The sequence below is a fragment of the Patagioenas fasciata genome, chromosome 10, assembly GCF_037038585.1.
Source record: "Patagioenas fasciata isolate bPatFas1 chromosome 10, bPatFas1.hap1, whole genome shotgun sequence".
Taxonomy (NCBI): Eukaryota; Metazoa; Chordata; class Aves; order Columbiformes; family Columbidae; genus Patagioenas; species Patagioenas fasciata.
Genome location: NC_092529.1, coordinates 9,578,744 through 9,606,421, shown reverse-complemented (window position 1 = coordinate 9,606,421; position 27,678 = coordinate 9,578,744). Strand labels below are relative to the sequence as shown.

General features: G+C 45.6%; 1 long non-coding RNA gene across 2 annotated transcripts in view; it reads right to left on the bottom strand.

Moving 5' to 3' along the window:
• LOC136105981 (uncharacterized) overlaps nucleotides 1–27,678 on the bottom strand; it is a 295,265-nt gene that overhangs the window by 120,031 nt on the left and 147,556 nt on the right. For both annotated transcript variants that reach the window (XR_011740713.1, XR_011740714.1), the window contains 2 exons: nucleotides 12,737–12,946; nucleotides 11–123 (listed from right to left, as the gene is read on the bottom strand). This is a non-coding gene — a long non-coding RNA (uncharacterized lncRNA). The remainder of the gene's footprint in view (nucleotides 1–10; nucleotides 124–12,736; nucleotides 12,947–27,678) is intronic.

Sequence of the window (27,678 nt, the reverse complement as noted above, 5' to 3'; positions counted from 1 at the left end):
CACATGGTACCTCGAGGTGGTTTCTGTTGACTTTTCATACTTCGAAAACACTGAGCGCATTTTCACAGATCCAAGTAATGTCCAAACAGGCACTGGCATCTCTTATTTCTATGATCCCCTGTGCTGCAAACATGGAAAATAAAAAACCTCAGGCACTGGGTTATGACCTGAACTTCGATCTGAAGTGGACCTGTGCAGAATGTTAGAAATAAAAAATTCTCATATGCAAATTATTTTTGCATTTGTCACTTTCCAGCTTTTTTTTTTTTTTTTCCCCTCCCAAGAAAACTACCATAAAGTATTCTGAAGACAGCTTATTTGGAAGGGAAGTCAGGGACACAGCACACAAAAGCCCTCTCTAATGAGATTTCCAGACCAATTTTTACCAAATTTAGGACATTTGCATACTGGGAATTTTACAGGCATCCAAACTGGAATTACTTGAATACAAAATCTGCATCATGAAAACTGAGATAGAAGTTGAATGTGCTGACCTTACACAGCAGTTGACCAGACCTTAAGTGCAAGAATAGGAGGATTTAGAGAACACTTTGGTTATGTTTTTAAAATAAAATTAGGTAAAATGATTTTTCACAAGTTGCACTAGCTATGGAAACGACTGCAGCAAAGCTCCTCTAGCATCAGGATCTTGGCAGAATCAAAGCAAAGGTTTAGATATTCACATGGATAATGCGAATCCACAATTAGGAACAAATGGCTTCAGGATCCTGGTGCTCCAGGTCTGAGCCTGGGAGATGTCAGCAGGAAAATGTCTCTGAAGATAGAATGGACAATCACCTCCCAGCTCATGCATTGCAGAGCAAACAACCCACATCAGAGGTAGAATGTCAAAGAGGAGAAGAGGGGCTCTGATAACACTACGGATTTGCCTGTGTGGTGAAGGGAGCTGGAAAACAAGACTACTTTGCTGATACTTTCAATCCTACATCAACGATCTACTGAGTGTGGCTCCTGACTCTGAGCTGCCCATGGAAGGAATGGGCCTTATCCTACAGTTGGTGTAGGACTGCCTCAGCATCAACATAAACACATCAAAAGAAAATATGCGAAACTAACATGTATCCGAAGCAAGCTTATGCCCTTTCAATGGGAAACGGTGCCACTGGGTGATTTTGCAGGTGATTTCTTTGCTAAATTCAATAACGTGGCCACCAGCAAGATAGAATCAACTAATGCAGCCTTGAAGCAAGGATGAATTTTGAGATTGCCCTAGAGAGCGGGGACCACACAATGTCTCTCTTCTCCCAGTGAGGACCAAACTCGCATGGCTCTGCTCCAGTTGTAATGAGAATCATGCAACTGAGATAATACCAGAGAGACACGAGCAGTTGGGATTCACACCATTTCAGCCAATACGTATTTTTGTCAAGGGACCAGTATCTCAAAGTCACACCCCATTTATTAGTCTCTCTTCTCCCACGGGAGCCATTCTGTGGGTGATGTGGAGGAATTCATGCCAGGTCTCTCGCTCTCCCTGCTTCCCATCAGCAGAGTCCTTTTAAAGAGAAAAATCAGGCAACAACTGGTGACGTACGCACAAGTGTTTCTGGCAGCACAGCTTGGTATGGCAGGGATATGAAGAGGTGTGATCCTTCACTGATGGAGCCGTGCTGGCAACAATCCCATCTGCAGATACGGTTATACCAGCGAACCCCCACACCCCTTTCTTTTCTTAACAAAGATAACTTGTGTTGTTCTGTATGTCTCTGTCTGCACAGAGGTATATTATTTCCTTTACATTCTGACAGTACAGAGCACAGCTATATCCAAATGAGGAAGAATTTGGTGGGTGTAACAGGCTTTGGGGTCCTATTTTGGGCAGGTGTTCACAGCGTAGCCAAGACTTCAGATTTTTTGGAAGAGATGAACACAGTTTAGGTTTGTTCCTTGACACATCTCAAAACAGCTTACTGGGAAGACATGAGGAAGGGGGTGAAAACATGACTTTCAGAGGTCTAGTCACATTCATAAAATGAAAAGTAACTGCATTGTCAGACTGTGTTAGTCTCAAGAAAAAGCGAGCAGTAGGTCTTCCTGGTGTGGTATGGTAGATGGATGGATGGAGACAGAGAAGCCAAGAAGAGAAAAAAAAAAACCAGCAGAAAGTCCAATTTCTGATCAAGGGAATATTGGAATTCATGGAATATGGCATGTGATATTTGCCCAGCTGAACACACACCAGCAGCAGGCAGTGCGACCCACAACCGCAAAGTGAGAGAAAGCTCTTGGCAGCAACAGTCCATAAAAAAAGAGACATAAATAATTAAGAGTTCTTCTAAACAAGGTCAAGTTTTAGCTGCTGCTTCTCTTCCTCTATTTAACAGCCAAGAGAGATGGCTCAAAATGATTCAGAGTGAGTTTTGTCTGGGTAAATCTCAGAGCAAGGTAGAAGATTTGAAAAGAATGAGAGCCTACCTCTTTACCACACACTTTGCTGTTCATTAAATGTGAGCTGAACCATGACCTTGGCAAGTCCTGGAAGACTGGATTGCTGCATCCTCAAGCAGCTTTCCTAGTGGGAACTCTGTTGTTGACACCTTGATGTGTTTTAAGATGCAATTTTCACATCCTGTCCCACAACATGATGGGTCCCTGGAGCACCGAACCATAGGATTTATCCAACAGTGCTGCCCCTTCCACTTCTCATGAAAAGGGAAAAAATATACAGCATTATCTGCAGATAGGGACTAAAAGTTTGGGATTTTTGGTTGTTTTTTTGAATGATTCAAGGCAATTTAAATCTCTCTCCATTTGCTGCTGCTATGTGAGTGGTTGATTTGGGGTTTAGGTTGTGGGTGGCTGGAATATAATAATTGATTCTTCAGTACTATGGACATGTTTGGACATTTGCCTTTGCACTATCTTCCTAGCACAAACAGCCTTGCCTTCCACAACTTAATGGAAATACAACACGGCAAGGAAGTTAAAAAACAGCATGTAAAGAGAGCAGCTAAGTTTTATTACGTTAGAATTTCTACTTTGTATTTTTATGTGAAACTCCAGGAAGCATCTGACAGAGTATCCCTCCCAAAGCAAAAGACTCTTGTTCTCATAATCCTTACTTCAGGTAAAGAAACATCCAGGAAAAATAAATGCAGTGCTCAGTGCCTCGATCTTAATCTGCCTTCAAGCCTCCACGCTCCTCTTGACGACAGCACAGAGAAAATACCTGCTCTTGCTGCTGGCCATTTCATACTGAAAACCCCCACAATTCCCCTCCAGCATGAAGACATCCATCAGAAGGAAAGTTATTTTAGAACTGACAGGCAGTCAGGGGCTGAGGAGGATTGTTACATAAAGCATCAGTGGGTGTAAACAGGAACATTACTTATAGGCAGTAACGCTTCCATCTCAAGGGACCCTCACGGAACCACACAGGCTCTGGGACTCCTCTGAGTGATTAAATACACAGATTGGCTTTTTGGCAGCTATTCAAGACTTCATATGACTTACCTGCCCTTTCTCCTGTACATATTTTCTGTTTATGGGCCCTTCTGCCAATGCTATCTGTCATTTTCTATGGAACTTGCATTTAGCACATGAGAGTCTTTTCCATCTGCAGCCAAAGGATGGAGCAGCAGACGCGTCTTGGCTTCTGAAGAGCCCTTACAACATCTGGGTAAAGATTTCTCCACTTGACTACACTGTCCTATTGTAATGTCACGCAACCATCACTGCTGGTATTCTGGTTTAGACACACTTTGTACCCATTTGGCATTTTTCTAATAAAACTGTGCAAGGATAAACAACCATTAGTGCCCAATTATGACAGTCTCTAAGATGAGAGACACCCCTGCCAGCCAGCACCAACTCACAGATTAATGGTTGTGACACAGAATGGACACAGCAGAAACTCTCTGCCCTTTGGCCAAATGAATTTTCAAGCTCTCTCATCACTCACAGCACGACCTCTCCTAACAACAGCACATGAAGGAACCAACATGCTCACAGGCTGTGCAAACTGAGAACACGTGCATTACCCAGCCAAACCCAAGCAGTGCTGCCAGAAAGGGACAGTGCATGCTCCACAAACAGCCTCTCCAATTGACATTCCCCAAGTCAATCCTCACAGCTGAAAATTGGGTTCCATAGGAAATAACCCACTTGCAGGACCTCAGGAAAGATCAGGCCTCGTCCTCTTCCAAAACATTATTCTCCTGCTGGCTGCCAGCACCTCTGTGGGCTCAAGAGCAAAGCCAACGCTCATCTGGGAAACCAGTGCCCAATGCGGCCTCCAGAAGCAAATGCTACTGCCATTGCCCAAACATACACAATCCTCTTAACGCACAAACTAATATATTGGTTCTCGAGCTCCTGTTTTGTGCCATGTATCATGGGTGACTATCCTCAAACAAAATCCCTGTTGGAATTGCTGAAACTGGCTTTGTGTCCAGGTCTGCAGCTAACCGTGTCTTCCTACTGCCCTTCTGGGAAGTGTTATGTAGCCTCTTGATTCTGCTCCCCAGTTCCTGTTGTCTTCAAAAGAAGGATCTCTGGCAAAGCCCACTCCTTTCCAAAATCCTACATACAGGATACAGCTGGGATGGAGTTACTTCTCTTCTTAGCAGCTCCACGGTGCCAAGTTTCAGATTTGGGACCTCATCAGTGGTGACAACACACCGGTGCTCTAGCTCCTGCTGAACAGTGCTTGCAGAACACTAAGACCGTCCTTGTTTCTCACTCTGCCCCCACCAACAGTGAGTAGGTTGGAGGAGGGCAAGAGGCTGGGAGGGGACACAGGTGGGACCAAGAGGATGTTCCATGACATATAGCACCATGCACAGCAGTAACATCAGGGGCTGGTATTTCCAAGGCAGCCGTTGCTCAGACAGTAGAGCTAGCATTGATCTGCTGATGGAAGGTAATGAGTGATCACTTTTGTAGCACTTGCTTCCCCCACTTTGTCTTTTTTCCTGTACTCACCACACTTCGTCTTCAACCAGCTGTTTTTCCTAATTTGCTCTTCCAGTCCTCTCCCCCATGCCACTGGGAGAGGGAGTGAGGGGGAGTGCTTAGCTGCTGGTTGGGGTCAACCCACCACATCCTAAAAGCTCCCAAAGCACATTTTCAGGCTAATCTTTACTGAACTTAACTTTTTGGTCATCACAGCTAAAAAGAAGCCTGTACCAATCAATCAAAACCCCTCTTTAGCTGCCTCTCAAATCACCCTGAATTCTGTTTTTTTCAGATCTCTCAGTCACTTTAGACTTTAGAACACACTGATTCAACTGTAAGTAAAGCCATATAAGAGGCCAAGGACACATTGTGCCTCTAAGACATCACAATCCTTTTCAGAAGCTTTCTAGACCTCAACCCTTGAAGTTCAGAAGGCAAAGCTGCGGATTTAGGACAATGGTATTTGGGCTGGATTTGGATTCCAAAATCGTTCCCTCCTAGGATTCAAGTCTCCCTGAGACACTGAAAAAGCAGAGAAAGGAAAAAACAACCTTGGTCCGACAGTTTTCTGTGCAGCTCTTGGCCATGCCCATCTCTGGATTTTGTTCTCAAGTGCTGAAACGTTTCAGCCTGTTCAGATAGGGAGAGTTGCGCTTTTGGAGGCCGTCCAAACCATCCATTAAGCTTTTCTTAGCGAATAAATCGTCCTGCTTGATTCATGGGCAACACTGTTGGCTCTGAAGGGAGTTAACCAGAACATAACCGGGACTAGCACAAAGCACTGCACAAGTAACTGAGACCAATTTGATCAATACTGAAACAAACAAAATGAATTTTATACTGATTGAAATATGAGCTAATTGAGTCCTAAAAAGCAGCTTTGTAGAAGCAGAGAGAATGTGAACACCCCCGAATCCCTCATTTAATGTACAGTCTTCCCTGTCATCCTTTGCAACATTTCTTATCCTCATTTTCTCCACTAGCTCAGAGTCATCAGTCACCAACAGGTCCAATTACCATCATATTTTCACTCTCACAGTCATTCCTCATCACTGGAAATATCAAATTGCACTGAGTTCCTCAGTAGGGTCCCCATCAACTCGCTCTTTCTCTTGGCCTTACAGAAGGCCCTCTTCTGCCTGGTGGGACGTAACTCAAGTCTGTTGATGCTTAACCTTGCCCCAAGAGTCTACGACTCAGGATGACAACAAGCATTTCATTAGCGGTTACCTCAAAAGGTACAATGATAATAACAACATGACAAAGTAGTTGCAAAGTGAGCATCATGTCATCTTCTCCCTTGTTTGCCCACAGAGGAGGCATGAAGAGGTCACTAACAGCCCAAGGCAGGGATGTGGCGCTGGTGAGGTCCCACCTTGAATACTGTGTTCAGTTTTGGGTCTCTCACTATAGGAAAGACATTGAGGTACCAGAGAGAGTGCAGAGGAGGTGACAAAGCTGGTGAGGGGCCTGGAGCCCAAGTCTGATGAGAAGCAACTGAGAGAGCCAAGGCTATTTAGTCTGGAGAACAGGAGGCTGAGGGGAGACCTTATCGCTGTCTACAACTACCTGAAAGGAGGTTGTAGCATGGAGGGTGTTGGTCTCTTCTTCTGAGTAGCAAGTGATAGAACAAGAAAAAAAATGGCCTCAGGTTGCACCAGGAAAGGTTCAGATTGGATATGAGAAAAAAATTCTGCCCAGAAAGGGTTGTGAAGCACTGGAATAGCTGCCCAGGACAGGGATGGAGTCACCAGCCCTGAGGCTCTTAGGGACATTGTTTAGTATTGGATTTAGGTTATGGTTGGGCTCGATGATCTTAAGGGTCTCTTACAAACAAAATGATTCTATGATTAACACAAGCCCTCACTTGTAGGAGCTATGCATGTGAGTGGAGCAGAAGAGAGTTTAGTCACCAGCACAAGAGCTAGCCACACTTCTAGAAGTATCTGTGAGCAGCTATTGAGCCCCCAAATGCCAGACCTAAAAAGCCAACTTTGCTTCAGCCAGGTAGATGCAAATTTTGAGGACCTCCTTTAAGGTTATTCAAGGTACGTCCTTTTCCCTCCAGAATAACCAAATGCGTATCTGGCCTATCATCTGCATTACAAACACTGCCCAAATGCTCCCAGCACTGACAAATACACTCTTCCATCATTGCTCAATTGCTATTTGCTCAGTTTAGCTCTGCATGTATTATAATAGCATTTAAAGACAGAGTCAGCCTTCAAAAGTAGATGAATCTGGAATGAACAACAGAGGCATTTTTTCTCTGAGGTCCGGACGAGAGCGTAAAATAACTGAACTTTGTTCCTGTGGTTTATTACATCATCTGGCCCCTCTTTGACTGAAAAGATTTCTATTCCTCATTCCAGCCCATCTGTTCTTCAGAAAACTCCTTCTCTCCATTTACTTGAAAAACAACTTACTGGAGGGAAAGGCGTTTCCCCCTACCCAGAGGGAAGTATGTTCACAATTAAGCAAAGAGCATTGCATGTTTATTCCTGCTAGTGCATGTGCATGCATACACACATGTGTACACAGGCCTATTTTTAGTTACACTGTCAAAACTGGTCTAGCATTTCACAGCAGAGGGGGTCTTTCTTGACCTGAAAGACACATCATTATTTCTAATTAGGAAATAAAGAAACAGAATTGTCGAAAATATCTCTCTGCAGGGGATCCATGCTGTGAGCTGATGGGACTTTTCCCTGCTGTTGTGTTTTCTTTAGCTTTAATTTACTTTGGTGTGAAAACTGAGCCCAGTGAAACTTGTCAGTCAGCAGGGAAAGGAAGAAGGGGGTTAGGACAATGGTGCTGCCCTCACCTTCCCCTGTGGGTTGGGAAAGGCACTTTGGGTTTTATCTAGAGATGAACAAGTGCACTCTTCCCCACAGCGGTTCATCTCATTCAGCACAACCTCACCTGCCTGTACTGTGCTCAGGCTGCCACTGCTGCTCCATCTTTCCCTGCAACGGAAGGAGACCAAGCTGAAGCTGTAAAACCACTTTATATCAGTTTAACCCACACCATCAGTACTTGAATTATTTCCACTCAGACAGCTGAGCACACCTCTAACAAGAGACATATTCTCCTCCTTTTGCCATCTATTAATATAATGAGGAAATGACACATTCCCTTTTGTCTTATTTTTCCTTATTATAATCACATTTGGAAAAAACCTACTAACTTACCATTGGCCCAGACAGTGCCTGTGATGAGGTGTGTCTGAGTTCCTGGCCTCAGGACACAACTCGGCACACACAACAGCAGGGGCAGGGAAAGAGCTTCATCATCCTGTCCTGAGGAGCAATGCCCACGTGCCCGCCAGGCCTTTGGGACACAAACGCTCTGAAGAAATCCTCAGTGACTCAAGACTGAGCTCACTTGAAACAATGACTGCAAAACCACAGGCGAAGGGGTGAAACCCCCTCTAACGACTGCACTGATGACTTCTCAGAAATCGTTGGCCAAAGGGAAATGCATTAGTGTGGTCTGACAGACGGAAGTCACTTGGGCAAGGTTGCCCAGCAGCATTTTCTCCTCAGCAGGGCAAAGAGGCAGCACAGACCTCCAGCATGTGCCCCTGTGGGTGGCAGGACCCAGCAGGGCACACAGGCTTGGGCTCAGCCACTCACACCTTCCTTTGGAGCTGATTTATTTTTCCCAGGACAGAGGAGAGGCTGTTTAAGTTTGAACAGTGACACTAGGTCAGGTTTTTCCTTTCAGCTACGTCTCCAAGCTAGACAAGAAATCCCAGCACATGGGACATGACACACTGTACAAGAGCCCAAACCAGCAAGGTTTCTAGGTAAGGCTGGAGAAGATCATTCCTACTTCATGCTCACCGTATGCTTTGTATCTCTGTTAACATCTTTAACATCTACCTAATTCGATCTCTGATCCACTTAGGTCTCTAACAGAACCATTAGTAGTTGTCACATTACAAGAACTCCACAGATGCAAGTCTACTTTGCTGCTGGTGGTGTACCAAAAATGGCCTCTTTCTAGATACAGGGTCTATTCATGTGCTTTGGGGTTTTAATTCACACTTGGTTACACTTGAAACAGAGAGGTTTCAATATAACTACTGAAAACATTATGGTATATGAGACTATAAAAACCTGAGCAGCAAATCACTGAGGGTTTGGAACATTTGAAGTCTGTATAGAGATGGTACACAAAGAAGGAGAAAGGAAACACGGATTCAGAGGGATAAGATCAATGGAGCTCTGGAAGGAAGGAAGTGCTCTCCCAGGGTCTGCAACCCACAAATCCCAAACAAAGCCAGGTTCAAACTTAAGGTCCTTTCATCAATAAAAGAAAAAAGACCTACAACTTTGATATTCTGAATAAGGTTGCTGAAATTGCCAAATAAGAGGTAAGTATGTCTACCTTCAGGCCATTGTGCACCCACTTTTTCCCAGTTAGAACTACCAAGCAAATCTTAGCGAAGCTCCAGGAGGGATCACAGAGTGTAGAAGGCACCTATGTACCTTTTCCCACATTTTGCCAGCCTGGCAGTGAAAGGGGCACTTACCAGTTCACTTGGCACTTCATTAGCCACCATGCAAAGCCCTAAGGGCTGCTGCAAGGACAACCTGCAAGAGTCCAGTTTCACATGTGTGCCAGAAAAAAACGTTATCTGGTGGGATTGCTCATCTGTCATACACATTTCTCAAATGCAGAAAGAAAACCCACACCACTGGCTGTTAGGAAGAAAACATGCACCAAGTCCGCATTCACGTTGAGAATGAAATGAGTTCATCATGTCCTGCTTTATACACAGGGGTACAAAATGCAACTGGTTTGCCTTTCTTCTCTTACCTCTTTTTGACGTTGTCAGAAGGCTTCATTACGCCCGAGGGGTACATCAGGCAGAGAGCTACACTCAACCCATTTAGCTCCATAAAGCAAAGCGGCTGTGCTCACAACAAATTTCATTTCCCATACAGAATGAAACAGATTTTGCAAAGCGTATTATTTCAGAAAACAGAGTTTAAAGAAAGTACTTGTGTGCAGTCAGTAGGCACCACAGGTAGAGGCAGCAACCCTGGTTTTGTTTCATGGCAATTTACTGCTGCAAAAAATCTAAGAACATGAGCTTTAAATTTTTTAACCTCCTGAAACATCCAGTTTCCAGATAAAATTATCTGCTTAAAGAAGTTATTGTCCTTTCCTACTGCAGTCCATAGCAATACTGCCCTTGCTTTTAACAGGAGCAAAACAATCTGGTAGTCAAGGAAGATGGTCTTCTGCAGATACAACTTAGAGGTGCAAAATATCTTGCTGTGTCCTGAAGCATGAAGTCTCTAACCCTCCCCGACTTGCGGCATCAAAGTACTACACTGATTTTCCTGATTTGTTTTCCCAGTTCAATACATCCTGCTGTAGCGTGTCCTGCTCTATGCAATAACCCCTCCAAATTTCAGCTCTGCATCTCTCTGGATTGATCATGTAGCCCAGATCAGAGGTAGGTAACACATAGCGGGAGAGGGTCTTTTCTTCCTGCTTGTCTGCAGCTTCATCTTTCTACTTGCCTCTGGATAGTGTTACTAAATACTGACAGTTTTTTCAAGCTTAGCTCGAATGGGCACAACTGATTTCCTGATGTCTTGGAACCCATCCAAACCATCCATTAGCCACGAGTTCACAAACTGATACCTCTTCCAAAAGGCTCATGGGCAATGGTATTGTTTCTAAAAAGAAGTTAACTTTGGGTAAATGAAAATAAGATTTACTGCTTGGGACAGGTTGCATGCAGTAAATAACTTAGAATTTATGAATTGTCATCCATAAGACTCCATTCATCTGCAGCGATAAGGGGCCCTTGGACCACTCAGTGCAGTAACTCACCATTAAATCACAGTTATTTATGTGCATTGCTGTAGGAGGCCTGGATGTGGATCACATCTCCACGGTGCTAGGCGCTGCCCAAACACTGTGGCAGGTCATCACAGTCACATTATCCAGATAGCGCTGGTTGATAAGGTCCTGACTAGGAACTCCTACCAGCATCTCCTCCTACACCTCCCCTGCCACTGGCTCCATCAGCAGGTGATGCAGAGCCTTTGTGAGCCAGACAGGTAGCTCGCTCTCGGGAAGAAGGGGCTGGTGAGAGACCCAGTTCCTACTCACAAAGTTGTGTCCTTGGCATGGTGATCACCAAGGCACATCGAGGCCACGACAGAGCCCCAGGGATGTACTGCCATGTGAGACCTTCCCCCCACTGCTCCATCCCACCGGCTGCTGCAGGGTCTTCATGGTCAGGCTTGTTGCTATCCAGCAGAAAACAGAACACCCGCATTTAGAGATCTGTTCTTACCCCTCAGCACAGAGCCTCTGGCCTTGGTCCCAGACTGCACAGCCTTCTCAGCAGCAACATCAGTTCTGAGCAGTGAGAGGTCCTTACCATCAGCACTAACAGGGATCTCCAGAGGTTCCTTCCTACCACCGTTTTGGCTGTTTCCACTATTACTTAATTCTCTCCAACCACACAAAGCCTGTAACATTGCATTACCAAATGTGAGGTGGGTTTCTCACCCCTAGATATCTCACGATTCACTGTGAACAACTCCTGTCTACAACGCATGTCCCACATCCACCTTGCAGTGAGGGCTGATAGCAGCACAGGCTTGATGTCAAACCTGGGGTTTTTGCTGCGTCAGATCCCTGCTTTGTCTAACACCTACCATTTCTTTTAGCAGTTTCACACACAACTTCCAGAAAGATATTTTAAATGACACTGTTGCAAAATGACCTCAAGGGACCCTGTGCCATAAACAACCAACCGAGCCACCACCACTCCCAGCATGTGCAGCCCATGAAGCTGAGCCACCTGCTTCTCAATGCTCTAAAACTCTACAGCCCAGGACCGGCTTGGAGCGTATGGTGGAGGGTAAAACTTTATGCTTGTGTGTTTTTATGTTACAGTCAAAAAAAGATTTCTGAGTCCCCACCTGTTTTTCAATATAAGGCACTGATTTTCTGTGGCAAGGGGGGGTGTTAATATGGGATAGAGACACCCTTGGGAAACAAAGGCTGTTTATGATGACCCAATACCGTGTCATACTGAAGACTGTTACCACCACTAGCACATATAGGTCAGGGTTGATTGTGGTGTGGTGAGAGGCTTCAGTCCTGCCTCAAACATACAGTTATTTACATGTAGGTGAATAACCGCTCAAACAATATGAAAATCGCCACAAGCAAAAGTACTCTGAGCCAGCAATGGGAAAAAACGCTTTTACCAAAACCACACGAAATACGAGAATGCAGGAGAGAAGGGTGGACAGCAGCATCCATGTAAAAACAGTGCACTTGAATGCACCAGCAGGTTGAAATCTTCCCTCTGATTACACCCAACAAGGAGACCTGTCTGCACGCAGAGGCCACCTGCTACCGATTCTGATCCACCTGGGACAGCAATGGTGCAAACTTCATCAAGACTCGATTCTGACAAAATAGAAACCCATCAAAAAATAAAATTATTGAGTTGAATTCACGTTCTTTTCCCGAGACCGACAAGGTTTAACTAACAGGTTGATTTTGCTAATGACTTTGCACAGAGCTATAGAAAATACCAGAATTTCACTCATTTCCTGGACAGTATTTGTGGTAGCAGGTAATTCTTAATAACACCTCAGAGCCATCCAGTGTCTAATTGTAAGAACAGTTTCACTGTTCATTTGTAGGAAACAAGTAGGGGATTTCAAATAATGTTTTAAAGCTGAAATTCAATATCACATACCAAAAGTTTCAAATATCCAGAGTTAACCTAAGAAGGAAACCTTGAGAAGAAAAATATGCTTGAGCAATTTACCTCCAAAACATTGGTGTTTTCTCCATCAGCTGCAGCACAGCACTGGCCCCAGCACAGGCTCCACTTCAGGAAGAGCTGAGCATCATGCAGCAACCACAGCAAAACAATCTTTGGAGGAGCTGCTGCTCTGGTACTTGGGAGATCTGTGCTTCCCTTCCACTGCTAGTGCTGCCACTCCTGTGCTCTCAGCCAGCCACACAATTAGCACTTCTGTTGAAGAGAAAGGGGAAAAAAATCATGTCTGGCTGGTTGTCTTGCCTGGTAGGAGTGCAGGGCTATCTTTTCCCATGTGCCCTGCCCAGCCTGGATGGCCACTGCCCAGCCAGAGTCTCAAAACACAAATGCTGATAAGCAGTGGCTGCTGAGTAGCATATAAGTGTAGACAGAGACACAGAAGCACATCCCCCCCGCCCCAAACATGTGCGTGTTTCTTTGGCAGGAATTAAACTGTATGATGAAGAGTTCAGGCTCAGATGTGTTAATAAAATGCCAAAAGGAAGCCCAGCTACTAAAACACCTTTCCAGATACACCACTAATCTCAAATCTCCAGATTTACACACATCCTTGTTCCTGCTCCTTGGGAGAGCGGTCACAGACTTCATCTTTAAGCCCTCAGTAAGTACCATGTTGCACCAGAACAATATAATTTGTACACATGATTACAGGCATTTAAGTTCAAAATCCTGGTCAAATAAGTGCATCTAACCACTCCCACAGTTTTAACAAACCTCCAAAGGCCAGACAAGTGACTGTTTTTGACACACAGGAAGGTGGTGCCTTGGCCCAGCCTAGAGGGCCATTCCTCATTTCCCCGCCATTTCCAAGGCACCGCAAATGCCAGCTATCGGGCAACAACCTGGTTACCACCATGCGACACAAGGTGCCCCTGGCTTCAAGGAAGCCATTGCAGCCTGAGCAGAAATTTTTGTCGGTATTGTAGCACCTTGCAGTATCTCTCATGGGGATGAGGAGTGAGCGTTTGGGACAGGTTTTAGGGGCTGCATTCGGTGAGCGTGCCTCTGGTACATGTGCCTTGCAGCCAGCATCTCCTCAGACCCTCAGAGGTCTTGGCTACTGCAGTGTCATGCTGGCCGCCAACTGACTGAAGATGACCGCAACTAACGAGGCTTCTCCCAGGGAGGATGGAGGTGCTGACGGGCACTCGTTGGCCAGCAGACAGTGACACAGCACTGAGATATGGGAGCTGAAAACAGCTTCTGCCATTTACCTGGCAAGCTCACAACTGCTTTTCCTCTTTGGCAGCTTTTTCTAAAACATTAATGATCTTTGATCAGTCCCATTCTGCTTCCATGTTGGGATTAAGCCCTGAGATGTGCAGCAGCCATGAAAATCACATTGAGAAACTGAGAAGGACATATCACATCTGCTGGCTGAAAGGCCCAGGATCACTGAGAGCTCTTGCTTGGGGGCCATGAGCTACCAGTGACTCACTGGGGTTTCTACCACAGCAGTCTTGATTAATTGGTTTATTATAACAAAGGATCTTGTGTTTATCACATTTAACATGGGCTGAAGTCCTCCCTCCATATGTTTCAACTCACACGTTTGAACTTCAGGTCCAACAACTGCAGCTAAGAGGAGTAAATGTTCTGCAAAAATCCAATCACTTAAAATTTACGGGAGCGAGAAGTCTGTGCTGGCATGATCTCCTCTTCAGCTGGCCTCTAACCAGCTGAGCCCTGTGAGCTTTTCAAGCCCTCTCTCAGCCAGCAGAATCCAGTGCAGGACAGTGTTTTCCAGAGGGCTGGTTGTCCCCCAGCGCCCATCTGCAGGCTCTCCAGCCCGCTCTGCACTGAAGCACCAGCACAGGACTCGGGGTTCCTCCTGAGCAAGACCAGACAGGCTGCAAGAAGCCCTTCTGAAATGCTTTCACGCAAGCTGCTCCTCTGCGCTGCTTGGCTGTCCCTTCTGAAGATGTGCTTAAAACGACTACCACTGACATTTATGCCTACCCAGTCTGTATAACCAGGGGCTGAACCTTGAGGTTCCTCCACAGGTCCTGAGCAGTTCTGGAACATTTGTCCCCAGGAATCACAAACCAGCCCCAGACTACACAGCTGCTACTCCCACTGCGTATTGCAGCTCAGGGGTGCCCAGGCAACACTGTGTTCCTTCAAAGCACCTGACTGGAGGTTTTTTTGTTAGAAACTTCCCCTTGCTCTGCCAGCCTCCTTACTTGTTCCCTTTCTCCACTGCCCCCATATTCTTCTCCCTCTCCCCACCCCATCTTGTTTCTCTTTGCAAGGCCCTTTTCTTTGGAAAAGGCACAATTTCCCTTTGGGGGAGATTAGCAAGCGGGGTTTGGCCATTGTGCCTGGGATCCCTCAGCAAGGAGCAGTAGGTGGGGAAAAGAAATAATCTATAACTTCTTGTGCTCAATGGCCCCTCTGTGCACATACTCCTTGTGTGGGCAGTGATTAATCGCGCTGCCTTCATCGCCGCTGCTCTGTCGCTGAAGCATTAAGGCAGGGCTGCAGCCATGTGCTCTGCACGTCCTGCACGCCGGCCCCCGCCTGAGGGGCACGGGTGCTCACCAGCCCTGCAGCACACACAGGCCCCCCCAGAGTCTGCAGGGAACACAGAATATTGCCCAAACAAACCAGCCCCTTTTCTTATTCCAGCACTTCGAAAAAAAACACAAAACAAAACATAAAGAGCAAACAAGACTAGCTGAAGCCATGGGGAAAGGGAATATATAAGGTGAGTATAGAATAACTGCGAGACTGTAAGGAAAGCTAAAGGAAAAATGTATTTTTGGGACAGGTTTTTCACAGAATTGCAGCCATCAGAGCAGCATTGGACTCAAGAGAAGAGCACTCTTCAACAACCTTAAGGAAAGGGAAGAATGATTATGAAAAAAAGGGTTAATTTCCTTCACAACCTTTTTATTTTTAGGATTCATTAGCAGAGCAATGTGTCAGTCCATCTCTAGACATTAAAGTTTTTCATCCTTTCTCCTGGGAAACCACTCCTTGTATCAACAATGCTCAAGGCCATGTCTCCATGTGGCATTAATTCCCTCTGCCTTCAGTGAAGCTACAACCACCACCAGCAGATCACCCTTAAACCACTCTTCCTCTGCTGCCTCTTATGCTAAAGGCCCTTTGGGTTAGAGCTCCTCTTCATTCAACGTGGCTCACCCCTTCAAATGCGTCAATGTACAATCAACTTCTCACTGTTTCAGCTCCGAAAATTTAGCTGTTGTAGCCACTCCTTCAATCCATCCCAATCTCGCACTCAGGCTGGTATGGAGCCTCCTGCTCCTACACATTTTTAACGGTTATGGGATGCAAGCAGAAACTCCAAGACTTCTGAGGTGAGACTGGGGCTGGCACAGGATGTCGTCAAAGAAACCAGTGGATTAACAGCTATTAGGGAACCTCAGCCAGGCTTCAAACATCAAACCCAATATTTCCTGCGTGGCTGAGGAGCACATGCCTGAGGGACAGTGCCCCTTTATGTGCTCCCAGATGTGCTGTGTGCACTTGGGTCTCCAGAGTCCAATGGTTTCATTCAATGGGAGCAAAAAATAGACAAAGATGAAATCAAATACCATGACATTTTCTCAACGTTTCTAGTCAAACAGAAAATTAAACAAGCTCAGTATTATTGCCAGAATGTTAATTTATGCACCGCTTCGGGGAAAGCAGACTCAGGCACACAGAAGGTCAGGTTTAACGCTGTTATTAGCTGTCCCCTCCTTCCTCCTGGAAATCCTCATGGAGCCACTTCCCAGTCAAAGGGGGAATATTTAACATTGGGGAGAAGTGGCTGAAGGGCTGGAGCTTTATACAGAAGAGGAAAGCAGGACATTTCAAATGACTTTGTGACAGGCAGACGTGGAGGGCACTATATACCCCAAAATCATCTCAACCTCTGCCCATTCATGCAACGGATTCTGCACATAGTGGTGTTGTGGATACACCATACTGGGGAGTTTTGAGGACTTTTTTGTTATCACACAGTGACACTAAAATCTATTATCTTGTGCTCATGAAATCGATAGTGGGAGAGTTTACCATCTTCAAATATAAAAGGTTGAATTAATAAATAAAACACAATCTGAATCAAAGTTCTAATAATGCGAGCGAAAGGAGTAGCTATATTTCTATGTTGTACTCACTAAAGTACTTTGACAGAAGGCAGGAGCGATGGCTTAAAGGCAGTAGCTTACAAATGACAAAAAATTTCTAAGTATGACCCCTGCCTCAGGCTTCTTAAGATCAGGTTTTGTGCCTTATCTGTACATTGATGTGTATGTGGAAATCACATGTACCCTTTGGGGTGGAAGTCTCCTCCTGTGGATCAAACCCCTGTCTTCATACAATGCAGAACACAGCTGACAATGTAGAACTAGCGCTGGCTGCTTTGGCAAAACACTGGGTGCAGAAAGGAGGGAATCTGGAAAGACGTGCCAAATGGTCCATCTCCACGGGAACCAACCACCACCTGCAGCTGTGAAATGGATCTCCAAAACCACCAGCATTGTTACAAGAAGAAGAAACCCTCCTTCATTGAAATCCCACTGCACGGAGCCCGTGACCACAGTGTTACCAGCTCACTGTGGACAGCATCTGATGTGCAGGTTCCCCCCAAGCCGTGGCAGTTCTGAACCAGTTTTGGGGTCATCTTTCTGAGTTCTCTGGCAATGGAAGGAGCTGAATAGGAAAAATGGGCTGACTAGAGATGAAATGTGAACCTGAAGCACTTGCTGGAACGAGTACTCATCACAAAGACTCACCAGAGAACTGAATGCTGTAATGATTTTTCACAAGCTTGAGTGAACAGATGCATTGTGAACACCTCTCAAAATCCCTCCTCTGAATTCACATTTACCAGCCTTTGGAAGTGTCGCTTTCTTGGAAGATCAAACATCCTGACTCCTTCCAACTAATTAAATGGATTTCCCTGGGAATAAGTTGTAGCTGTCACCTAATCAGATGGTGCATTTTAATAAGATGTCGGTTTTCCAGTGCTGAAGTATCTGATTTCCACAGTGTTTTGGTTAGACTTAGGACTATCACAAACCATGCACCAACTGCTTACAACCAGCATCACAATAAGAAAATATATCAAAGCCTTGTGGCAAAAATCATTCACAGGTTGAAGTCACTAAGGGCGATGCTTGCAATTCTGTTGGAGGTACCACCTCTGCTGAGCATCACTCCAAATTTGAGTAGGAAATCATATGAGTAGGAACTGAGCTTTCTAGATTTCTTGTGAGGAAGCATCTCTGTGCACACAAGAGTAGAGGCCAGTTATATGAGGCATGATGTTAGGACTAAAAGTGACCATTACGCAAAAGAGGGCAAGAGAAAGGAGACCCAGCTAGAACTCCTCTGCTGAAGTTGCAAAGGCCATAGAAAAGGCTATAAAAGACACCAGCCTGTTTGCATGACCAAGAGGTCAATCACACAAAGTATATGTTTCCAGCACGCTTTTCAAAGCAGACTTTTTGAAAAGGGAAGTAAATTGTCTCTTTTCCACTTAGATGTCTTTTTTCCCCAAACTAATATGAACATAATGTGACTAAGCCTGCTAGCTCTCTATCAAACAGGGGTGGGCCAATGGGGACACAAACAGAACACTTAAGTCCCTCTGTTACAGAAAAGCAGGCTATTAAATTATTCTCAAACAGGACAAAATTGAAGTGGTTTTGGCTTTTTTTAATTCCACGCACCACCACCCCCCCAACCAGGTTAAGTGGGGTTAACATTTGGATGAGAAGCACATTCCAGTGTGATTTCACCACTGAAATGGAGCCATCTCTGGGGTGGAGTCCTGCAGCTGCTGGTAGCACACATGTATTTTTCTCAATATATCCAAAGAAATAATTATGCAAGTAATTAAACAAAACAACTGAGGATATACCACAATTTGGGTAGAACGCCGAGGTGAAGCATTCTTGTTCTTGCTGTATGTACCAAGGAAATCAAAGGACTTTTGCGTTCCCTGACAACTGATTTTTTTTTTTTTTCAGTCATATTGCTTGTAACTGGGAAAGAGGAGACATCTCCCTCATCAGAAAAGCAGAAGGCTGGTGGTACAGGTGCAGAAAGAACACCTCCCTGAAGCAAAATCTGCCCTGCCACTCCTGTCCTCCCCTTGCACACCTCACTGGATGCCAACCTGAGGGATCCCGACCGCAGGTCAGGAAGCTCTGAGGAACATCAACATGAGCCAATATTCACCTGGCAGCAACCGAGTCAAGAGAAATGCCCCCTCCCTTCTCATCACCCAAGCGATGACTAAACAGCTGATAGTCTACAGTGCTATTGAACACACAGAGCGAGATGCCAGCTATTAATTTCTCACATTTTTCCCCAACCTCCCCTCTTCTCATGCCTTGCCAGCTCACTTCACCCTTCCTTACAGCAGGATGAAGCCAGTTCACATCCCACTGGCTTTATTCCAGCTGTCTTGACACAACAGTTTCTCTTATTTCTAATCATGCATTTCCTGTCATGATCCGCATTGGAAACCTCCAGTTCTGATAACATTCGATGACCTTTCATTTATTATTTCCCCATGGCACTCTTCAGTCCCCAAGAGGTTCTAAAATTGGGATTTGCCTTCCTGGAAAGCCAGACACTGGGGGTGAATGACTCAGGAGCCTTGGCATGTCCTTGGCACCAGCCCAGGACACAAAGGCAGCACCTTCCCCCACGCACAGAGCATCTAACAGTAGGAAGTATTATTTTGCAGGGCTGTGCTCAGTGATTTCCTAGAAAAGCAACAAAAATGCCACATGTGTTTATGTTTCCATGTGAATCCAGCATAAGGAAATCCACACAGGCCACATGCGGTTTAGAAATTGTAGGTGCTGTGAGCATAATGCCTTGCCGTTGGTATGCAGTAAACATTCCACATCTTTAGGGGAAACTCCCACACAGCCAGGAGAAGGAGGGTTTTTAAAACCCAACGTCCTAACTTCAGCGCAAAGGCACGAGCGGACAATAAATTTTACATCTGCAAAGGAAGTGTCCAATTTCACTCGATTATTTTGATACGCTACTTTAGTGAAGCGATTGTGCAAGAGCAATCGCAGACGGACCAAATGAAAAAGGCTTGGCGACATACAAACTCTAAAGAGAGAAAAACGCTTTGGAGTTAAGGCTCTGCCAACGACCAGGTCACACAGCAGAAGTCAACGGGGCCAGATTTCTACCCAGCATTTCAGCTCACAATCAGAGCCTTGTTCGGAAAGAAAAATCAGCTCTTATCTCACTACCAAAAAAACAATAATAATAAAAAAATCAATGGATATACCAGAGCACTCAGCCTGGAGCATGACACTAAGCAGTTGCTAAATCATCTCCCCCACGTCAGAAGGATCCTGATGGGTACTGCCTCTGGGATAAGTTTTTTGCCTGTCGCATGGGATCACAATCATATGCATTTCTTTGTCCCTCTGCGATGAGGATGGATGTTCTAACATTGCTTTATTCCACCCCCCAGTTTATATTTTTAGGCGAATGTTTGCTAAATATAAAAAAAAATCCAGTTCAAAAGATAGAATACTTCAATCTGAAAGACAAGGAACGTGAAAAGTATTTGAAACAAAAGCAAGAATGGCTTCACTGAATCAACTCAAACCTTCCCTTAGATTTTCTGCTGAAGAAAACTCAGATTTTGATTCCAGTCTGAACTGAGACTGAAAATACAATGTTACCTCACACATGCTAGGGAAAAAAATAAAATAAAATAAAATTTAAAAAAAACTTTTTTCAACAGAAGAACCTGCTTCTTGTAGGAAAGTGGTTGGTGCCATTTTTCAGAGCAGGGCGGCCTCAGAGAGATCTGCCCAACCCACTTCACATGCACTGAATGACTGCATACACCCATGTCCCTTCACAGCAGGGACCCAGCAACTGTACGAGTTTTAGTCCTTTTTGGGGAAATAAATGCACAGCATGCTCCCCAGTTTCATGTCGCAAACATATATACATAGAAATGTCTGCATGTCAGCACACAGCAGATATACAGGCCAAGACCTATGCAGCACACACCTCATCCCCATCCATCCATCGATTCCCAAAGGGCGGAACAGTTGCAGAAAGTACTGGAGCTCCGAAGGTATTAAGAGACTGGGGAGGTGCTTGAGCTCCTCCAGCTTCCCCACGTGTACAGACAGCCCAGATATTTTGAGCCAGAGAGAACAAGAGACCGTGAAAATTTCCACTACAGCATTAGTGGGTAAAAAGCATGCATGATTCAACACACCTCTGAAGGAGGAGTCACATTATTTGAGGAATGGAAAAAAAAAAAAAAAAGGAGACCCATGAGGTCATTTATATTGATTCCAGGCTGAACCTTGTAGATTAATTATGGGGGAAAAAAATAGGTATTGACAGTTCAATGTTGACTCTAAGCTGGTTATTAGAACAAAGCCGGCTGAGCGTGATCTTTAGAGGAAATAGCTTCTGACAGAGTCCTGGTGCTACGTTTCTTAGGTAACTGGACTCTGGCCAAACCATCTGGCTCTTCTGCATTTCATTCTAACAAAGAGGACTTCACAAAGCCTGGAAGAAAATCCTGTACACAAGAAATGTAATAACTGCGCTCAGCAATGTGCCATTCTAGGAGATATTTGATATACTTTGGAAGGATTTAGAGTTAGGGAAAAGAAAGTAGGGAAATTTTTTAAAAATCCTCAAAAAAATGCTTATACCTGAGGGAAAAAAAAGGGACAGCCCCTGCATTGTGATGCTCTGGGGTTTTGCGTTGTTTGATCCTATGCAGGACACAAGCACCTACTGAAATGGAAAGGCTCTTTCTCCTGGGGCAGAAGAGAAAAGCAGTCCCAGGGTCACCATTCCCAAGACAGCATCTTGGCTCAGTTTAGAAAAGACCAACTCAAGGGCATAACTTGCCTGTCCTTCCTTCCATCAAAACTAAGGAACAGCGATATAAACTTGAACACAACGATGATTTCCTCTGATGTAGGGACACCCAAGCAAAAGGGCCCCATCCCAAATCACAGCCTGGTTATCTCCAGCCTGTTCAGCCATCATGGAAAACCATGGGTCTTCCTTAAAATCTCTGCACCTCCTTCCACTTAATGCATGGCCTTTAATCTCAGTAGCTAAAGCAAAACTGGATTGATAGGGATATCCATTGCAGGAAGCAAGAATGTAATTGTGTCCTCAGCATCTACTCATTTGTAGCAGTGTCAGCACATAACAGACCTGTGTTGAGCTGACAATCACAGAATATTTGGCAGGAAATAAGGATAATCAGGGTTCTCATCAGATGCTCCTTGTCTGCTCTCCAGGGCAGGTGGAAGCTTATTGACAAATTCCTTGAGTTCAGAGGAGTTTCTCCCTGTCTCAGGCCAGCCAAGTGTTCCGTTGTGTCCTGCATAGCTAAGTAACATGATGGCTCTCCTCTTCATCAGCCAGGTATGGGAACAAACAACAATAGGATGCAGCAGAGAGACTGACTTTTGCCAGCTCTTAGGCACTGTGGGATATCTCATTTCTCTGTCAAGGCTCATCTCCTTCCATTCAGGTTCCTACCTGCCCTGGATTGTGGCATCTGTTCTCAGGCAGAGAACAACCCTGGCTTGTTGTAGTGACCCACGACAGCCGTTGTGTAAGAAGAGGGGGTCTGTTACCGAAAGGACAGGCAAGAGTTGGCAGGACAAAGTCTGGGTGCTCCAAGGGGGTTAGGTAAAAAACATTGTCAAGCTTCCCTTTGCTTTTTTACTCTTGTAGCCTCTCAGCACCATCAGGGATCACCCTCTGCTCCCAGCTGTTGTGGCAGCTGGACAACAAGCCCTGCCAGCACCCAGCACATGAGCAGGATCAGCAAATTGCCGTAACCAAAAGAAATGCGAGATCCGTAGAGCGCATTATCAGAGTTAAGGCCAAAGAACGCTGAGCTATGGGCTGTGTCCCGCCAGTGCCTCAGGCAGCTCTGCACCAGCGAGAGCCACAGAAACGTGTATCACCACCGCTCCCCTCTTTCCCATGTCCCAGCTCCACACTCGCTTTTGCTCTCAGCAAAACAACTCCTTTGCTGCCCACTTTCTTCATGAACTCTGCAAGGAACTAAATTTCTTCCACCTTACCTGGAGTGAAGGTCAATTTCCAAAGGCAAAAAGCTTTTGCCTTATCCAGAAGCTTTTTACCTGGAAGAGTGATCCCAAAGGTGCTAGGAGTAAATGAAGCAACTTTTCATTTTGCACTTTTTCAGCTTTGCCTTGCTAAAGTGACCTTTTTCCTCAAGGGCAAACATAAATGAAGATCAGATTTTCTAGTCTTAATATAAATTACAGATGTACAGATTGAACCAATCTAATGGTTCACTGGTGTCCAAAGGAGCTGGTCCCCTCACTCATGCTCCCCAGTTTACTCTCTTTGCCCTGGCTCTGGTGCTCAGCAGACCCTGCACTGAACCAACCAGCTCCCCAAACACACCAAACCTGCTTCTGATGGGTTATCAAGGTGCATCTTCCCAGCACAAGGTCTGCCAAGTGCCAGGTTGGAGATGGGATGACATGGCTGGAAGCACAAAGAGAATATAATAGGTTGCTGCAGCCAGGAGGAAGAAATTGGCTTAGCTGCAGCATTTATCATTCACCCTCACAGCTCTGACTGCCAAGGTGTGACCGGAATAAGGCAGAAGACCTGGAACTTACCAGAGCTGGAACTCCTGGCTAGATGGTACAGCACTGCCACTGCCCTCTGAAACCTCACTTTGCTCCTTCTCCTCAAGCTTCTCTGGGAAATGGGGAGAGAAACTGCATTTCATATTATCAGTCCTATCTCCCCTCCTGCTGCTAATGATTTGTGTGCAGAAATTTTCAAATGCACAGAGGAAATGCATACATCCAATTTCTAATGGGGATAAAGTATTAAAAGGCCCTTTGGCTGCATCACCATAACAGACCACATATGCAGCCTCCCATAAAGAAACAACAGATATCTACTGAGTGGTATAAAGTGGTATAAAGATGTTTAATGCTATAAATACTTCCAAACATTGTTGAAACATTAACTAATCCACTCTCACGGCAGCTCCTTGTGGCAAATAAAGACAATTCTTTCTGTGTTGAAGTGCGGTTTAGAGCAGAAGTTTTTTCAGATATGCAGCATCTTCTCCAGATAGTGGCTCTGAAAATTGTCAGTGCTATTAGTGACCCCTTTGGGGATGGACCAGATTCTAGTATGAGGGCTGATATAAACACACAGCTCACCTGGATACTCTTTAAGAAGGGGATGGGGATGTGACACTTCTCACACAGCTCCAGTTACCTTCCACCAAGAGGAAGCAGCTATTGAATCACAGTCAATTATTCTGAAACAAGCATAATGTTGCTCTTCCTCTTTGTACGGCTGTGATTAAAAGATGAGAGGGACGAACACCACAGAACAGGCTCCTGGACTCAGCCAAAAATAAAGGCTACGGTAGCTGATTGTAGAAAATTGCCTTCTACAGATACTTCACAATGGCTGTCAAAAGTATCTTGGCCCATGGTGGTTCAACCATCCTGAAACTGCTCTGATGATCTGCTTCAGAAAAGGTAAGTATAAGTGTCAGTATGCTGCATCTTCACTCATTTATCCTTAGATTTCAGGAAACATCTACCTATAGAAACAGCCCATTTTTATGTGGAATGACAGGGGGAAAAAAAAAGTTATGTAACTGTTCCACCCAACTGAATATTGTATATATCTGGAAAAAAAAATATAGACACCCATAAAATTCAAAGGGCATTCTGCATGCTGCAAATCAATTGGGATCAGTTTCTCCCTTTTCAGCTGGCTCTCACGTATCTGCTGGGCACCCTCGTATCCAACCATGCACACATGAGCAAACTGTCCTCCTTGAGGGGCCACCCCAAAGGCTCTGCTGTGGAGAGCTTGTTCAAGGCAAGAAAGGATGGACTGGCAGAAAAGGGGGTGAGGAAGCAGTGAAGGAAGCTGTCTGTGAGGCAACTATCCCCTGGGACTGCCCACTTCTCACCTTCTGTTTGACCTCATGAATGGGAAGCCACAGACCTGGGTTCCCTTATAATAAAGGTCCCACTTCATCTTTTGGAAAACCATCTCCAGACCATCCCATGTGCCGCAGTGATTCACGGCATACTCTGCAAATGAATCCCAGCACATATGGTGAGGGGTCTACCTGCAAACCAAGAGCAGCTGGCTTTCACCGTGGTTGCAGATATTGGGGGTCTGCAAGCCCCTTGTGCTGAGAGGCTGCAAGCCAAGCAAGAGCTCAGCAAAGCAGGATGGAAGAGGCTTGAGGCAGATGTGTCTGCGACTCTCTGGACACCCAGCCCACAGAGGTGTCCCCTCTTCCCAGCCTCGAGAAGTAAACAAGTGGTCTGAAGCATAAGAAGAACACATCAAGAAAGACCGCATGAGATGCAAAAAGCAACTCTGGAGACAGTTCCCTACTGGCTTTACCTCTGCATGACTGAACAGAATAGCTTAATTTTTAATGATGAGGGAGAAGAAAACAATTCTGGGGCACCAGGTCCCTCCAGGGCCCGCACTCCCTGTGCTCCTGCCAGGCCACAGCCAGCAGGTCCAGGCACCAGGACACAGCACCGGGACATTTCAATTTGGTTCCCTACCCATAACACAGCAAGGGACCCACCAGCTTCTCTCTCTGGCAGGGATTTGGATAAACCACACTGAGATGCTCAGGCATCTCAAAATTAAAGGTGGTAAATGTGGCTGTGCTGCACAGCAGGATGACTGCCTGCCCACACAAGTCACCTCTCTAATATTTCCCATTTTAGACCCAAATCTACTTGTGCTTCTCACAGGCCTGCCATTATCTCCATTTCCTTGTTTAAATTACAAAGAGGAGACACAAACAACACAGGGCGGAGGTTATACCGAACATTGCTCCCATGCAGGGTAGGCGAGATTCCCACCGCTGGGAACATCTGCTGTTATTTTGGCGTAGCTGCAGAAACGTGTCTGATACTTTCTGCTCTGGTCACCCAGCACCAAGGTAAAGGCAGGGGCTGTGCTGGGTGGGAAGGACCTTGCAGGACACTGGTGCCATTAGCAAGTAAGAATCTGTTTAACTCTTCGCTTTTTTGCCTCCAAGACAGGATTTTGGTGCTACCTCAACCAAGGGGCAGCCAAGTCCCTGGATAGAGCCATCTGCCACACTCCAGCAGGAGTGAGTGATATCCCCTGCACGGGCACAGCTGCACCAGCCAGAGACCAGCACAGCCCTGGACCTTTTCTCAGGTCACTCAGTTACTCCTCTGAGCTCAGACCAAGGTCTAGGTCATGGACAAAGCTTTCAGTCCCCTTCATCTCTTCTCGGGTGGCTGCGCAGGGTAACACAAGCCCGGCAGCTGCGCGTGCAACCCTGCACATTGGTATTGGCTGCTCTTCTGGCTTTGCTTTGCACCCAGCAGTGCCCGTTGAGTTACAAAGCAGCAGAGAGACCATCTCTGAGTGGACACGGGAACCTCATCTACCCTTGTCTGGGTCAGGGCTGCCAACCAGCTGGGTCACACAGGTGGCTGGGAGCTCCCACACTGACCTGTCCCAGAACCTGCTGTGGATCTGCCATCAAAGACAGATCCGCAAAGAAATCTCCTACTTTAAACAAAACCATCATTCAGTGAACACACTGAAATACTTTAGCTAAACGTTGAATGGAAATAAAAAAGGTTTCGAAATGCTTATTTTGACATTTTTTAAGTAATGAGTCACCAAGAATACTTCAGGGTATTTATAAAAATCTTTGTTTAAAGAAAGGGTATAAATAGAGTTAACATTTTTAATTTAAACTGAAGATGTTGGGGTGTAGGATCTGCAAGCTCTTGTTGGGTGGGGCTTCGGGGGGAAATTTTGAGTTCGTCTCCAGGTTCAGAAAAGAAAATGAGAGAGAGGACAGACACCAACTCTTGAAACTTTCCACACGCCAAAACCACTACCTCTGAGCACTTCTACTTGCCACCTCCATTGCTTATATTTCCCCATCAAAACCGTCACGTATCAAGCAAGCATATATCCACAGTCAGCTAATTAAGGTTGCGGAGGGCTGGATTTAAGGAAAAATAAAAACAACAAGCAGCTAAAGGTTGCAAGCAATGAAACCCCAGTGGGAAGAGAGTCTGGAAAATTCAACCTCACACTGGCCAAGAGCTTTCCCTCCGTGTAACGTTTCTGGAGAGGCTGAGCCAGTAAACAGCATACCAAGCTGATGTGCACCATATGACAGCAACCTGTGAGGAGAACCTCTCCCAGCTCTCGCCTGCGAGGACATGGGAATAGGGAAGATGGGCACTTGGTTTTTCATCCTGCAAACTGCTTCAGTCAGACCAGTTTTTGGTCCTGCCGTTGCCTGCTTTGCTGAGTGGTTACTACCTGCAGGACTGGGAGAGGAGAGGGACAAGCCACCCCCTCCTGCTGTGAAGATGACAGCAGCATATGAGGATGCAGCAGAGCCCACAGCTATGTATGTCCTTCAGTTTCTCCCCTTTGCAGTCAGATACTTCAGCCCAAAACCACCGACAAGGCTTTGTCAAAGTGAACTAGACTAGGAAAGCCAGGCTGAGGCTCCATGTCACCACCCGGTGAAGATGGCAGGGTCACCACGGCACGTGCAGGGAGGCTCACCGCCCCTCTGCCTGCCACAGGCTTTGTTTTCATGCAGAAAACCTCCCCACAGAGTACACTGCACCTTGCCTGGTGGAGTTTGCATCTTGTAGATCTAAAAGAAACATTGTGGTGGAAATAAAGGCAAAAAGTCAGGTATCTTTTTGAGGGATGGGGCAAACAGCTCACACGGGTCTCCAGACAGGTGCATCTGCTCCAAACACAACCAGAGCTACCACCTTCAGACCACGGTATTCTGAACAGCATATGGAAATCAAAGCCAACTCATGGAAATCAGAGAATTTCTCTGCAGAAGGAACCATGTTATCTGTGACAAGTTG